The following is a 13,687-nucleotide window of genomic DNA, read 5'->3' on the forward strand; positions in this document are numbered from 1 at the left end:
TAACATGAAATCACAAAAAAAATCTCATAATGTTTTAAGTAAATTTATTATTTTGTGTTGCGCTGCATTCATAGCCATACTGAGCTGCATGTGGCCCATGGGCTTAAAGTTGGTCGCCCCCTAGAGGAACGTACATGAACAGCCCTTTCTGGAACAGTGTGCATGCGATTTTTCTAACTGTGTCTCCTAGAATGCTAATAGCCTATTGAGTTTTGTAAATTCATTTTTTGAAAACCATATCCTGCACACAGGCTACTTGTGTCATCTTTTGCCGTCTCTTAAAATAACATTCACTCCAAATGGCCATATAATCCATGTCGCTTTCTTCAATACAGCACTCTTCATTGGAGACAAGTTTGGTTTACCCTATGAGTCCTAGGCTTGAGTCAGTTTCACTCAAGGCTCTCTTAGAATGCTTGATAAGTCAACATGTTGCTGACAGTAAGTTCATTGTCTGAGTACAGTTTAAGCTTATATGTCTGAACCAGAAATGTCCAACCCTTCAGCAGGCAGAATGTTATAGGCTAATTGTCCCTTCTAAATAGAGTTTATTTAGAGCATTCCAAAGAACCTCTCATAGGTATACACAAAGAGTACCAGGGCTACTATGAACCTAACAAGTCTTCACTAAACTAACATTATTTTTGTTTGCTAAGTATTCTTTATCGTGATTATGGCTGCCTTCCTCAAAAAGACATGGGATGGAGAATACTACAATAAGCTGGGCCCGCAAGATATTTTAAGTCCATTGTATTTAGGCACTTTTCCCAATATATTGTAATTAAAGTAAATAATTACATATGCAAACACACACATACCCACAGTTTATTATGTATGATTTTGATTGTTTTCTTTCCAAAATTGTAATTATTTTTCATAACAATAGTACCCCGGGATTTCTTTTAACTTCTCATTATTTAAGAATCATTTTCTGCCAATCTGCAGGCTTCTTTCTAATAATTGGTACAAGATTCTATTGTTTTATTATTTGTATCTGATTCTTCTGATGCCACGAAGAACACTGCTCCTAATCCTTCTTACTTATTGGTTTTATTTTTTAACTTTTCTTTGATATTCCAGCCAGATACAACACAGCTGCATTTCAGACTGAGCCTCCTGTGAAGTGCCATATGTAAACACGGCTGTTTGTTCAGCATTTTCCATTAAGTGATCTCAGGGACATGCCCATTTAGATAGAGAGTGAGGTAACTCCTCTGGTGAATCTAACATAGAACCCAAAGGTATAGCAGCCACCTGTTCATGTATGAGATGAGCACTGCTGTGGCATATTTGCTAATACATCATTTTCAACATCTCTGCGTATGTTTCCCTCTCATATTGAAAGGTTGTTTTGATATAACTCATGACCTGAGGGTATGTCATGTCTCAAAATAATTTTATGTCCTTCCATAACAAAAATAGTTTCATTTGAAGCCCAGCAACAGACCAGAAATTGTCTTTCAAAGGGAATTTATATGGCAACAGCTTCTGGCAAGCTTCTGCTCCCAAGTCCCAGCAGTTAATGCTGGCTGGCAGACATGCATTTTCACAAAAGGCTCTAGACAGCCTAAGAGCAACTGAACTTCTCATACCATCTGAGCTCTGGGGTGGTACCACCCAGAGGATTAGACTGGGTAAACAATTAGACTGAATTTTTTGAAACTGCAAGAGTGCCTTCTGTTTACATAACATCATTAAAATATATCTTTTTCCCTGGTACTTTTGTGAAATGGGACTAGTGAAACTCTCAGATGTGGTATGTGATTTCTCCATGAACCAAAAACCCAATCAATCTTCATTCCTGTTTTCATTTTGGAGTTTCTAGAGAAAGTAACTTATTTTTGGTTGTTTGAGGTATGTCTCTAGTGTCCCCAGTTTGCATAATTTTTTAAAATCTTGCCATCTGTGCTCGATTCCGTAGATTAGCATTTAGTTCAGCCCACTTGATCTTCAGATTAAATTGTCAACATTTTATTATCAACGTGAAGAATAGCAGTATTTTTAACTTAATCAAATCAAAGTCTCTTTATATGAGATTTTGTCAATAAGCAGCAAGATATATATATATATATAATTTTTTTCAGTTTCAATCTGCAATAATACAAATTAGTTTGGCTCTCTTTTGAAATAGGAATTGAAAAAAAAAATGTTCACCAAATTCTGATTTTCTGTGGCATGTTGCACAGCTTAAATTGTTAACATTATATTGGATTCATCACACTATTGAGGCAACATTTTCTTATAGCCTCCCGTTAAACTACAGGATCCGTCAGCTTTCTTCACAGGTAACACTGGAATATTAAACAGGATTTTGGGGTTATTCTTAATATTCTTAATAGTCTTAATATTAAGAAATATTCTTAAATAATCTAAAATTTCTTGCTGACACCCAAATATCTTCTAGTTCTTAAAAAGTGAGCCACTTGAGTGAGTTTAGGTAATTCCAGAGATTTCCACCGAGTGGACCACATTGGAACAAATGAAGAGCAGACTGGCCTGATTGCCTTCTTCTTCCTGGTTGAGGTATGGGAAAGCGCTCATTCAGACATCCATCTATTCCAATAATATTTTCTCTTAGGGGTAATGCATTAGTGCACAATACTTCCATTCATAAAGTTGTACTTTAAGTTGTATTTTACATATAAGCCTTTCAGAGTTGCTTCCCCATATCTCCTGTCATAAGCGACTCATCCTTTAACTTTGCATTAACAATTTTATCAGTACCTTTGAATAAAAAGGTACAGTGTGCACAAATTTCAGACAGTGTCCTCATCATCTTCAGGCGATTTAATCCATATCGATGCAAATGTTCTTGGCCCCCATCCATGCCTATGTCAAGCCACACTGACCAACCCATCACTCAGAATTGTAATTTTCTCTTTTACTTCACACCATTAATCAGCACTTGTTCTGAAGAGATGGTCGTTTCCATATTTATGTCATTATCACATTTTAAAAATTCATTTAGGCTAGAAAAAATTGAGTAAATCTGTTCTGGTCCTTTCATAATCTAAGAAGTTGATGGACCAGCCAGCCCACCTAATATTTATTATCATCTATTAAAATTTTCATAGCTACTTCTTTGATCTCCTATTTTATTTCATTGTAAATGAGCTATACAAATCCTTTCACTGGTTTAATTGTCTTGAAGTTATTCAGTGTTTCAACATCTTTGGCTCTTTTCAAAATAATTTAAAATATTTTCCCACAATTCATGTACCTTTTATCTGCCCCTTCAGCATGTCAACGACACTGGTGCTGTTGGAATGTCCTTGTGGGTCAAGTGTAGGCCTGCATTCTCAAACCCAGCATGGTGGTCTCCTTTGCTTCTGTTAATGTTACAACTGAAGGAAAGTCTATTGAAATGCATCATGAAACTGTAAGTAAAGCTCTTCCTGGGGAAAATATGGATTTTGATATCAAGAACATGCCTGTCAAAGATATTCCTTGCAGTAACGTGGCTGGTGGCAGCAAAAATGACCCACCAATGGAAACAGTTGCCTTCATGGCTCAGGGTATGTCCTGAACCGTCTACTCAGAATTAATGCTGGCTGTGTACCTGTGCTGGATTATCAAGCAGCTCAGAGTGCACACAAGTTTGCTGCCCTAAAGAAGACTGATCACTGTTCTGGTAAGAAACTGGAAGATGGGACGAAGTTCTTCAAATCTGATAATGTTGCCATTGCTGAGATGGTTTCTGGAAAGCCCATGTGTGCACTGCGAGCTGCTCTGACTATCCTCCTTGAGGTTTTCTGTGAGAGTTTGGGGAAAATCATCAGAATATTGTCTTCAGGTCGGTTATGAATGTCTGTTGCCTATTCGCAAAATATCTAGACCAGTGCCAAGATAAGTGTTCAGAATATTTCTTATTGCTCAGTGAGCAAACAAAAAAAACATTACAATGAATTTCAAAACTTAAGTGTTGGAACTGGAAACCTTTTATTTATCTCTCTGACTAGTTCTCAGTTGACTGACACATGGGGAACAATAAAAACAAAGAATAATCTTAGCAGCATATCTTTGGACATGATCATGGCAAATGAAACCTTTTAGTAGTTAATCCCACAGAAAAAAGTCCTGTATAATTGTTATTTGATTTAGCTGGTATATATATAATTAACAAAGCAAGTCACATATTAAATGACATATGTCATTTAAGGTGATACCTTAAGACCTTCATGTCTTCTTTCTCCTCTCGTCTCCTACTTTGTTTATTTATAGAATCTTAAAGAGGATTTCAATTTCACATATTGGCGCAATGATTCTATAATGGATTTTTGTTATATTAGAGAAGAAGCCAGGGGTGTCCAACCTTTTGGTGTCTCTGGGCCACAATGGAAGAAGAGTTGTCTTGAGTCACACATTAAATACACAAACAGTAACTAAAACTGATGAGCATAAAAAAGGTTTTAATTGTATTTTCAATTTTGCGTTGGGCTGCATTCACAGCCATCCTGGGCTGCATACGGCCCTCAGGCCCTGGGCTGGACACCCCTGCTAGACCTTTTTTATTACTGCATAGCCTATCATATTTACCCCAGATTTAAATAAGTGTTTAAGATTAGTTTAGAATAAATTATATCCCTAAGCCCAGTCACTGAATACTATTTTTATCTAGATGACATTTCCTAAGTCACAGGATATTTTGTACAAAAGTCACCAACCTCCCATTTATTTTTCCAAGGACACTTACAAACTCCCCTGAGTTCTTATTATTATTGAATAAGAGGTGCCAGAGAAACTACTAATTTATATTGCTTGAATTTTGGGAACGTTGAGTATTTTCTCACAGCGGAGTCCTGAAAACCGGAAGCATTATTTTTCATGGCAATGTTTCTTTTTTTCTGGGCAAGCATTTTGATGAATAGCATAGGCAGCTAAACCGCTACAGTTATTCTCTCAGGTTCAATTCTGGTTATACCAGTGAGTAGAGATAAAGACATAAAAGACTTGTTGGCAATTTGTACTATGATCTGTGAAAAGTGTGAAAGGAAAAAATAAGCCCGGTGTTTTTATTTATGGCTATATTGCATATGGGAGCATTTACAAAGATAAGACGAAGAGTTTGATCTCTGAGACCAGCTCTTGTCCAAGAGACATATCACGGAAGCTACCACCATCCTTTCGCTCTTTGAAGCATTGACAATTTCCAGGAAGCTGGATCATTTTTAGGAGTGACAAATTGCAAAATGCTCGTATACGAACGTAGACTACAGTTAAAATAGCACCTGGAGAGCTATTTAGCCCCTTCTTAAGAATCTGAAGGCATTTTTCAGGTTGCTATGCTATGATGGCATTGACCTTGACTACCAAGGTGAGTATGAGAGGGACGAGTCACGGATGAAGGTTCTCATACGCGAGCTTGTAAGTGTGTGTTCCTCTTTGCCAGGGCCTGAGCAAACTCTGACCACCTCAACACTTTGGATCATTTGTGGTCAGCTTATTAAACTTCATTAACAGAGATTATATCCACCGAGGAGACCACGTGTCAGGGTTCAGTGACTCTTAACCTCATGCAATTGATTTCACACAGTTTTCAAACAGTTCTTTTGAAAATACAAACTAAATGACTGGCAGAGTTTAATATGCTCTGATAGCTCCCTTATGAGAGATAACCTAGCTATGGTAGAAAAATATGGAAATTAAGTCCCTAAAATTAGTTTTGAGGACAGACTTCACAGGGTACTGAATTCAGTGCCTGGGAGTTTATGTATTTGTTTGGCTGTGGGAAGCCCTTAAGTATTCTAGGAAGGAGAGTGACATTAGACACGTCATTAAAAAGGTTTAAATAAGCAGCTGCATAGAAGATGGCATGATTGGAGGAATACTAGGGACAAAGATGTCAATAAAAAGTCTGTTTCAGTTGTAAATGCTTTGTCAAAGTCTAGCTTTCAGAACTCTGTTCCCAAATATAGGAGAAATGTTAAAACTGAAAGAAATAACATTAAAACAAATAAACAAAACCTAAAGAGTACAGAGGATTATAATCTATTCAGAACAAGAAGATACTATAATACTACAATTAGACCACAGTTAGACCAGAGGAAATCCAGGAAGATGAAATCTAAATCACTGGTAGTAAACGGTGGTGCCTTCCTAGACACATCTTCAAGCTTTGGCATTAGTTCAGATCACAGCACTTGTTCACAGCACAATACCAACTAAGCCTTGATAAGCAGGAAACAGAGGCAGGAGAGGGAGGGAGAAAGAGAGAGAGAGGAAGAGAGGGAGGGAAAGAAGAAGGAGGAGGAGGAAAAAGAGGAGGAGGAGAAAGGAGAAGAGATATTTGAAGATGTTACATTGCTGGCTGTGAGGATAGAGGAAGGGTCCATGAGCCAAAGAATGTACACAGTTTCTAGAAGCTGGAAAAGGCAAGCAAAGCAAATGAATTCTCCCTTAGAACCTATGGAAGAAACACATACTGATTTTAAAACTTCTGACCTCTAAAAGTGTAAGATAATAAACATGTGCTGTTATATTGTAAAATACAAAGTTATCAGTAATTTATAACCAGAAGAAATTAACACAACCAGGAAGAAAGGTGTGTGAGTTACTCTGTTTCCAGTCTCAGATTGTCTTCATGAAATTCACTAGCAGAATCCCTTTCTCTTGTCTCCTACCTGAAAGGTTGCAGCCATAGCACAGGGAGAGATCCAGGAGTGTGGCCCAGACGAGGCAGTGTAAAAGGCAGAGAAATAATTGGGGGCTACTGGAGAGACTGAATGGACAGAATTTGGAAATAAGCAAAAATGAAAAAGTAGTGAGGAAAAGATAAAAGGACAAGTCTATGCCATTGGTTTTAACAATTCTGTATGACAAAGCTAGCACTCTTCTCCTGGAAAAAATCTGTAAATACACAAGTTTTTCTTACAATTGCTGAATTCACAGAGACATTGGCGAGAGGTCAAACTTACAGAGTAAATTTAAGCATCCTGCGAGATGCTTTGGATGATCTTCAAGATTTCTTCCAGTTGCATTACTCTATAATAAGACCAAAGGACTAAGATACTAAATGGGAAAGGCACACGAGCAAATGGTTTTCTTTCAAACATGATTACTATGAGGTATTGTTAGAACACCCATGTGAAGAGAGTGAACAGATCATGAAAACCACAGAAGTGGCATTTGGGCAAGTGCTTGGGGCTCCCGGTGTTGTCTGTGGGTATTAACAGAAGCTCAGGAGCAGTTCAGCTCTCCATGGGACAGGGAAGGAAGTGTAAGCGGGAGAATCAGGATTGTGGAGACTATGGCTTCCATAATTACAGCTCTAAGCTGGGTGTCCAACCCGTGGCCCATGGACTACATGTGGCCCAGAATGGCTGTGAATATGGCCCAACACAAAATCATAAATTTACTTAAAACCTTTTTTTTTTTTTGCTCATCAGTTTTTGTTAGTGTTTGGGTATTTAATGTGTGGCCCAAGACAACACTTCTTTTTCCAGCATGGCTCAGGGATGCCAAAAGGGACGTCCCTGCCAGGGAATGAGGCTGAGGAAGAGCTGGAAAATAACAGAAGTAGGTGGCATCCCAGGCACCAGATGAGAAGGAGAATTTATGAATGTTTCACAAACAGCTCCTGTGAAGTAATGTTACCTTTAGCCTATTGCTGTTACTGAGTCTGTGGGGCTGAACCTGGAAAGCGAAATAACCTAATTCATATTAAAGGTAACTTTGACATTGTTAGAGGACAGACTAAATTCGAAGAGAAACTGAAGTCAAGGAAGCCAGAAAGTCAGGGAATAAAGGGGAAGTATTTAACAATGAAAAAGCCTAGCAGAAAAGCTAACTTTAAACTTTCTACTTTATTTTCTTCCAGTGATGAATGATGAATTTTTGAAAAATAATGTTATGCTTTCTTTTTCTTTGTTTTTGGTAATAATGCATATGTTATCTGTAGAATTCAGGAAAATGGGTTGTAGTGAAAATTAATGTCACATGCGGATGACGAAAGATAGTTTTGTGTAAAGAATAGAGAAACATGAAAAATTAAGGATATAAAATTTATAGGATTTCTAAGAAACAAAGTTTATCTCTTTGTTCCTGGTAAGAAAACAAGAAAGAACATTATTCTTCATCTTTCAGGACATGACAGTAGAAAGAATAACTTCCAAAAAGAGTTTTCCTTGAAGCTCCATAACTTATGATCATTTCAGCTACTTTTAAGTGGTTGCCAACTTAACATACAACTTTGTGGAATATTTTACAGCAGAAATGTTGATACTTAAAATGATTTATTTGGAGCTCTGTTTAGAGTGAAGAATATATGAAAATTTATGGTACTACAATTTCAGGATATCCAAAAAGATAAACTGATAGATGTGAGAGTATTTGGATTGCCTTTGTCAGTTTAAGAAGGAAAAAGGCAAACTCAAAAAACAACAGAGGGTCAGCTTTCCCATTACAGAGGTTGTGCAAAAAATGAACAGTGAGATTTAGCGAGTAAACCTGACCCCAGGCTGACATTTTGTCAGCTGAGCTGTGAGCTCCTCAGGCAGGACGGCCTGGAATTGCTCCTCTCCCCGCGTCTCTGCAACCAGCTCCTTGGTGTGAATGTCAGGTCTCGCCCTAGCTAGCATGCTCCAGGAGACATCACCTGCAGACAGGGTGATTTCTTAATGACATCCTTCATCCACAAAGTGGGCGTATTTTATTGACTTCTACTTAAAATATCAATGTAAATATCCTTATGAAAAATATAAATGCTAAATGTTAGCTTGACAACCATTCTGTTGCTTCAGGAAGATATTTCTTTAAACTTGGCTGAGTGGCATGTATTTGTGTAGCTTCTACAATAATGCTATTTATATGAATAATGAAGTATGTGTCATAAAAACTAAGAATAAATCTGTAAAACGTTAATTGCTGTAAACAAAACTGTACTGAATTCTAGCACCATGAGGAACACTGCATCTTTGTTGGAAGTTGCTTACATAAGCTCTCAAAGGGAGAGAAGCAGCCTCCGAAGTCTGGAGATCGGGCTGGCTCCAAGTTTTCTGGCTAAACAAGACAGCTGCATAATTTGATGGAGGTGAACCTAAGAAAATTCTTGGGCAGAGCTGATTGCTTTGTGGAAGGGATAAGAAAGGAAAGTTGAATCCTTGGAATGATTTCAGTAGAGTTTTTGTTTGTTTGTTTGTTTGTTTTTGTGAAGACAGAATTGTTGACTGAAGTTTTATTATCTTGCGTAATTGATATTTTTTTTTAACAAAATACTCTTTTGTCTCCCCTAATAATTTTTAGTGACATTTAACACACACACATACCCTCAAATGTTGAAAGTGATTGAAGTTGTTCTCTGTAACAGTGATTGAGATAAGATTTATTTACCTTTGGCATGGAGTAAAGAACACCAGGGGGAAAAAAAACAAAAAAACAAAAAACTAACACCTGACTTTCGGAGATGGTTATGAACTGTGCTTGCCTAACATGTTTCCTTAGGTCCAAGGAACTTGTCCTAACATTAGGCAATATGTTACCTTCTATTTACTGTTAAAGGATAATTTTAAAAAGAGAACATAATCATGAATCTCATACAAATATAAAATAAACATATCAATTATTTTATTTAATTCATGAATTAGAAAGGAAATGTGTAAGATGTTACTATTAACTCAAACAAAATGAAAAGAGTCACATGTTTGTATGCGGTGAGAGAATACTGAAATGAGTTTACAAATTATGCAAAAAAAAAATGTCTACCCACAAAGCAATAATCACTTGTATTATACTAGACACAACTCCTTAGCACTTCTGTGGATGAAACATATTTTTATTATTTATAGTTTTCTACAATTTTCAGAGTTGTATGACACAAAGCACATAATTAACCTAGATGTGAAACACAGACAAAACACTAATTAATCTTGTTTTTAATGTTTTTTGTGCATTTTAATGTTCTCCTTACACTTCAAATTTGTAAGTAGTAGAAATAAAGAAAAAACTTGTGAAATCAGACCTCTAACGTGGTAAGTAATAAGTCATATGAGTGGAAGCTCTCACCTTGAGGTCTAAATATGATACTGTAAAAATACGTAGATAAGATTTTTATCTTGTATATTCCTTCTCCATCTACATCAGTAACAAACTAATTTTCCTGTCTGTAAATGCCACTATATCATTATTCCTCCTTGCCCCTTCTATGAAAACAATATAAAATTAATTTACTGCCAATAGCAAGTTACTAAATAAATCACAGTAGAAAACTAACAGAGAAAGCTAGGAGGAGTAGACATTTAGGTGATTAATATCTTAAAGGAATAGGAAACAATAAATGGGAAATTCTTTGGGCACTTACAGTATTATAGACTTATTGTAAAGTGAAACATTTAATTTGGGGTTGTGTATGCACTGGTACATTACTGTGTCACAAAATATGAAAAAATCATTCACTTCAGAGAATTTGAGCATGAAAACCAGAGAGTTGAATGAAAGTGAATGCACTATAAAGGAAAGTGGAGATAATAAGGCTAGTGGAATAGGTTCAGAGATAGCTATACAAATGAAAATTTTAAAAAAATAATCCCAGTGGAGTTTATATTGAAGATGGATGACAAAGTAAGAAAGAGAGAGAAAAGGTAGAAAAACAGTGTCTGAACTACTCAGTTTTTAGCTATCAGTGACATTTTATACAGACTCCATGGACTTTCTGTTTTTTACATAATAATCACCAGTAAATTCATGAGAATAATTTTGAAAATTCATTTCTACATGGCCATATGTATTATGTGCCAAATTTAAAAATGTAGGCACTTGAAAAAATTTATTTTCCCCAGCATAGCTACATATAATGCACTACTTTTTAGATTTCATGTATAGATTATAAAATATGGGGCTGAATTATTTTCATTTCTAGGCATCATAATCATTTATGTCAATTTCAGAATTTTTGTTCAGATCTTTTTAATAAGGTTATTGGTAGGCGTTATAACTTTTTCAAATGAGCACTTCTTAAGTACATCTTAGAGGTGTTCTGTGGTGAGCCATCCTTTACCAAAGACTGCGAGGGCCAGCGAAGGAGAGAAGTCCGCCCCTCAGAGAATCTGGAGGAGGCGCGCGGCAAACTTCAACGGGCCGCGCAGCGAGGTCAAGGTAGGGTACTGGCAAAGAGCACGGCAGGACCTGGGCGCCTGTCTTTGTCAAGGTCTGCAGGTGAGATGCTCTGGGGCTCCCAGGCTAAAGCCAGACTGGTCAATTTAAACCAAAACGGCAGGTTTTCAGCCACCTGGGAGGGGGTCTTATCTAAAGGGCACTCAAGGGGGAAGCCCCTGGGAGGGGAGAGAGAACGTTTAGCACAGGTGGCTGTAGAGACATATCAGGAATCTATATTTACTTTGATTTGGAGCTAATATCTGGACCATGTGCTGGAGAGGAGAGGCTTTAAGTTTTGTTGAGAAAAGTATCTTTACTGTAACACATCTATTTTTGTAGCATATAGATGTTCTTTTAATCAACTATACAATACTCGCACCATTGCTTATTTCAATTTCAATCACCAGAAGAGACAACTTGGACAATTGTTTTTGAAAAGGATTCTGTTACTCATTGCAGGCGGTTTTACTGTTCATTTTCAACTGGCCGTTTGAGACTAAGCACAAAACCCTTGCCCACAGAGAGCTTACCTCCCAAATGGGCAAACAGATATAAATAAATGTGCATATAAACATGTAGCCTGTCTTGGAGTATCATGAGAAAAAAAAAATTGGTATAAGCAAGATAGAGAGTGCCTGGCCATATGATGCAGTGGTCCTGAAGGTAAACTCTATCACCCCAAAGATGATATTTGAGTAAAGATTGAAAAAGAGAGCATTCATGCAAATCTTTAGGGAAAGATAATTTCAGAAAGCATAAAGAAATCCAAAAGCACAGAAGCAGGAGCATGTTTGTACATTTGAATAACAGTGAGGTAGCTGCAACAGAGGAATCTAGGGGTCAGGGTTTGATGCGCAGAGAAAGAGAGCTGGGGAGATGATCATGTCATAAAGTGGTTTGCAGGCTTTTGTAAGGACTTTGCCGCTTCCCAAGGGAACCATTGAAGATATTGAATGGAGTAGTAAGTTGATATGACATTCTATTTAAAGTAATTGCTCTGGATACTCTGTTGGGAATAAATTCCAGTGGAGTTTATAAGACCAATTAGAAGGCTATTGAATTAACCCAAGGGAGGGGGGGTTGCATCAGAAAGATTGGCGTGGAGAAGTTAAGAAGTCAAGAATCTGGATATATTTTGACCCTACCAATAATAAAGTTTGTTGATAGATGATGTTCTTTGTGAGAAAAAGAGAAAGATGATATATATGCAGGGAATTTGGCCAAATAGGACAATGGAGTTCCATTAATTAGATGGGAAGATAATTGGCAGAGTTGGTTTAAAAAGGAAGAGGAGAAGTTTAGTTTTAAATATTGATTATTTTAAGGTTGTGCTAATGTTCTAAGTAGAATGAGGGTAAATAAATGCAAACAACAAGTATAGACAATAGCTAGAGGGAGAGGGAGAGTATTGAGAAGTTTTTTCAAACTTAGTAGAGAAATAAAAACTAGTGATGCAGAGGGAGAAGAGATGATTGTTGGAGTGGTACTGAGAAAGGAAAGTTGTTTATTTGTGAATAATTTGAAACTTAAAGAAAAAATTGCAAGCATAAGAATATTACCCAGATTCATCTATTGTCATTTCGCCCTGATTTTTTTATCATTAGTTATTGTTTTTTCTTTTTTTTAAGGTACAGGTATTAGCATAAAAAGTAAATATAGGTATAGCTATATATATTATATATTATACATATGGGTATAGATATTGATAAAATTTATGAACTATTTGAGAGTAAATTGTATTTGTTATTTACTTGTGTGTTGATTTCTTACTAAGTATGTAAGATTTAAGTAATGAACACTACAGGAACCAACATTTTCAAAATACTGTTTCAAAAATTTTTTTTTAATTCCATTTAAAAAATGTTAACTTAGGTCTGCAGATAACACAGAACACCCACAAGGTGGGAGGTACCACATAGGTGTAAGTTTCTTGAGTCTTTTCCTTATTTTAATCACTTGCATTTCCTCATCTGATGCAACTTTATATTTAGTGTTTTGTTAGTTTGAAATATATATGATTCAAGACACTTGAAGGGAGGCGATAAAATAAGCAAAGTTTCTACTAGTTAAGATTATAAGGCATAGCTTTCAAAAACATTATTAACATAAATGTGTGTATATGAAATCAATACAATAATATATAATTATAGAATAATATATAATTTTATGTAATGTATGTATATTATATACATATATGTACACATATATATTAATATTGTGTCTATGAAACCTATGCCTTATGATTATAAGTTTTAGAAACCTTGCTGATTCATATGAAATCCCTAAAGAATACTTGCATTTTGCTATCAAAAAGAAGAAAACTGCACTGGTAATTTTATTTGCAGTTTAAAGACACAAAGCGCTTTGGTTTTTACATACTTTGTTTGAATCCAGATTCCTTGCACCTATTACTTGATGAGCCTCTTTCCAGTTCTGAGTTTCATCTGCAAAATGGAATAATTATGCCATTCCCCTAGGGCTTGTTATAAATGGCATCACAGGTAAAACACCTTTTGTCTAATGGCAGGAACAAATCTCTCCTGCCATTCACAGTTTTTTAATATTGCTGCCAGTTGTGTTTCTCTGCAGGTCACAAGGC

General features: G+C 36.3%; 1 pseudogene; it reads left to right on the forward strand.

The window, feature by feature from the left end:
* The first annotated feature begins 429 nt into the window (after positions 1–429).
* Positions 430–3,746, forward strand: LOC129073936 (elongation factor 1-alpha 1-like; annotated as a pseudogene).
* Positions 3,747–13,687: the final 9,941 nt, after the last annotated feature.

Source organism: Pteronotus mesoamericanus, unplaced genomic scaffold (genome assembly GCF_021234165.1).
Source record: "Pteronotus mesoamericanus isolate MK-2021 breed Mesoamerican mustached bat unplaced genomic scaffold, CSHL_Meso_final contig_116, whole genome shotgun sequence".
In the NCBI taxonomy this organism is placed as follows: Eukaryota; Metazoa; Chordata; class Mammalia; order Chiroptera; family Mormoopidae; genus Pteronotus; species Pteronotus mesoamericanus.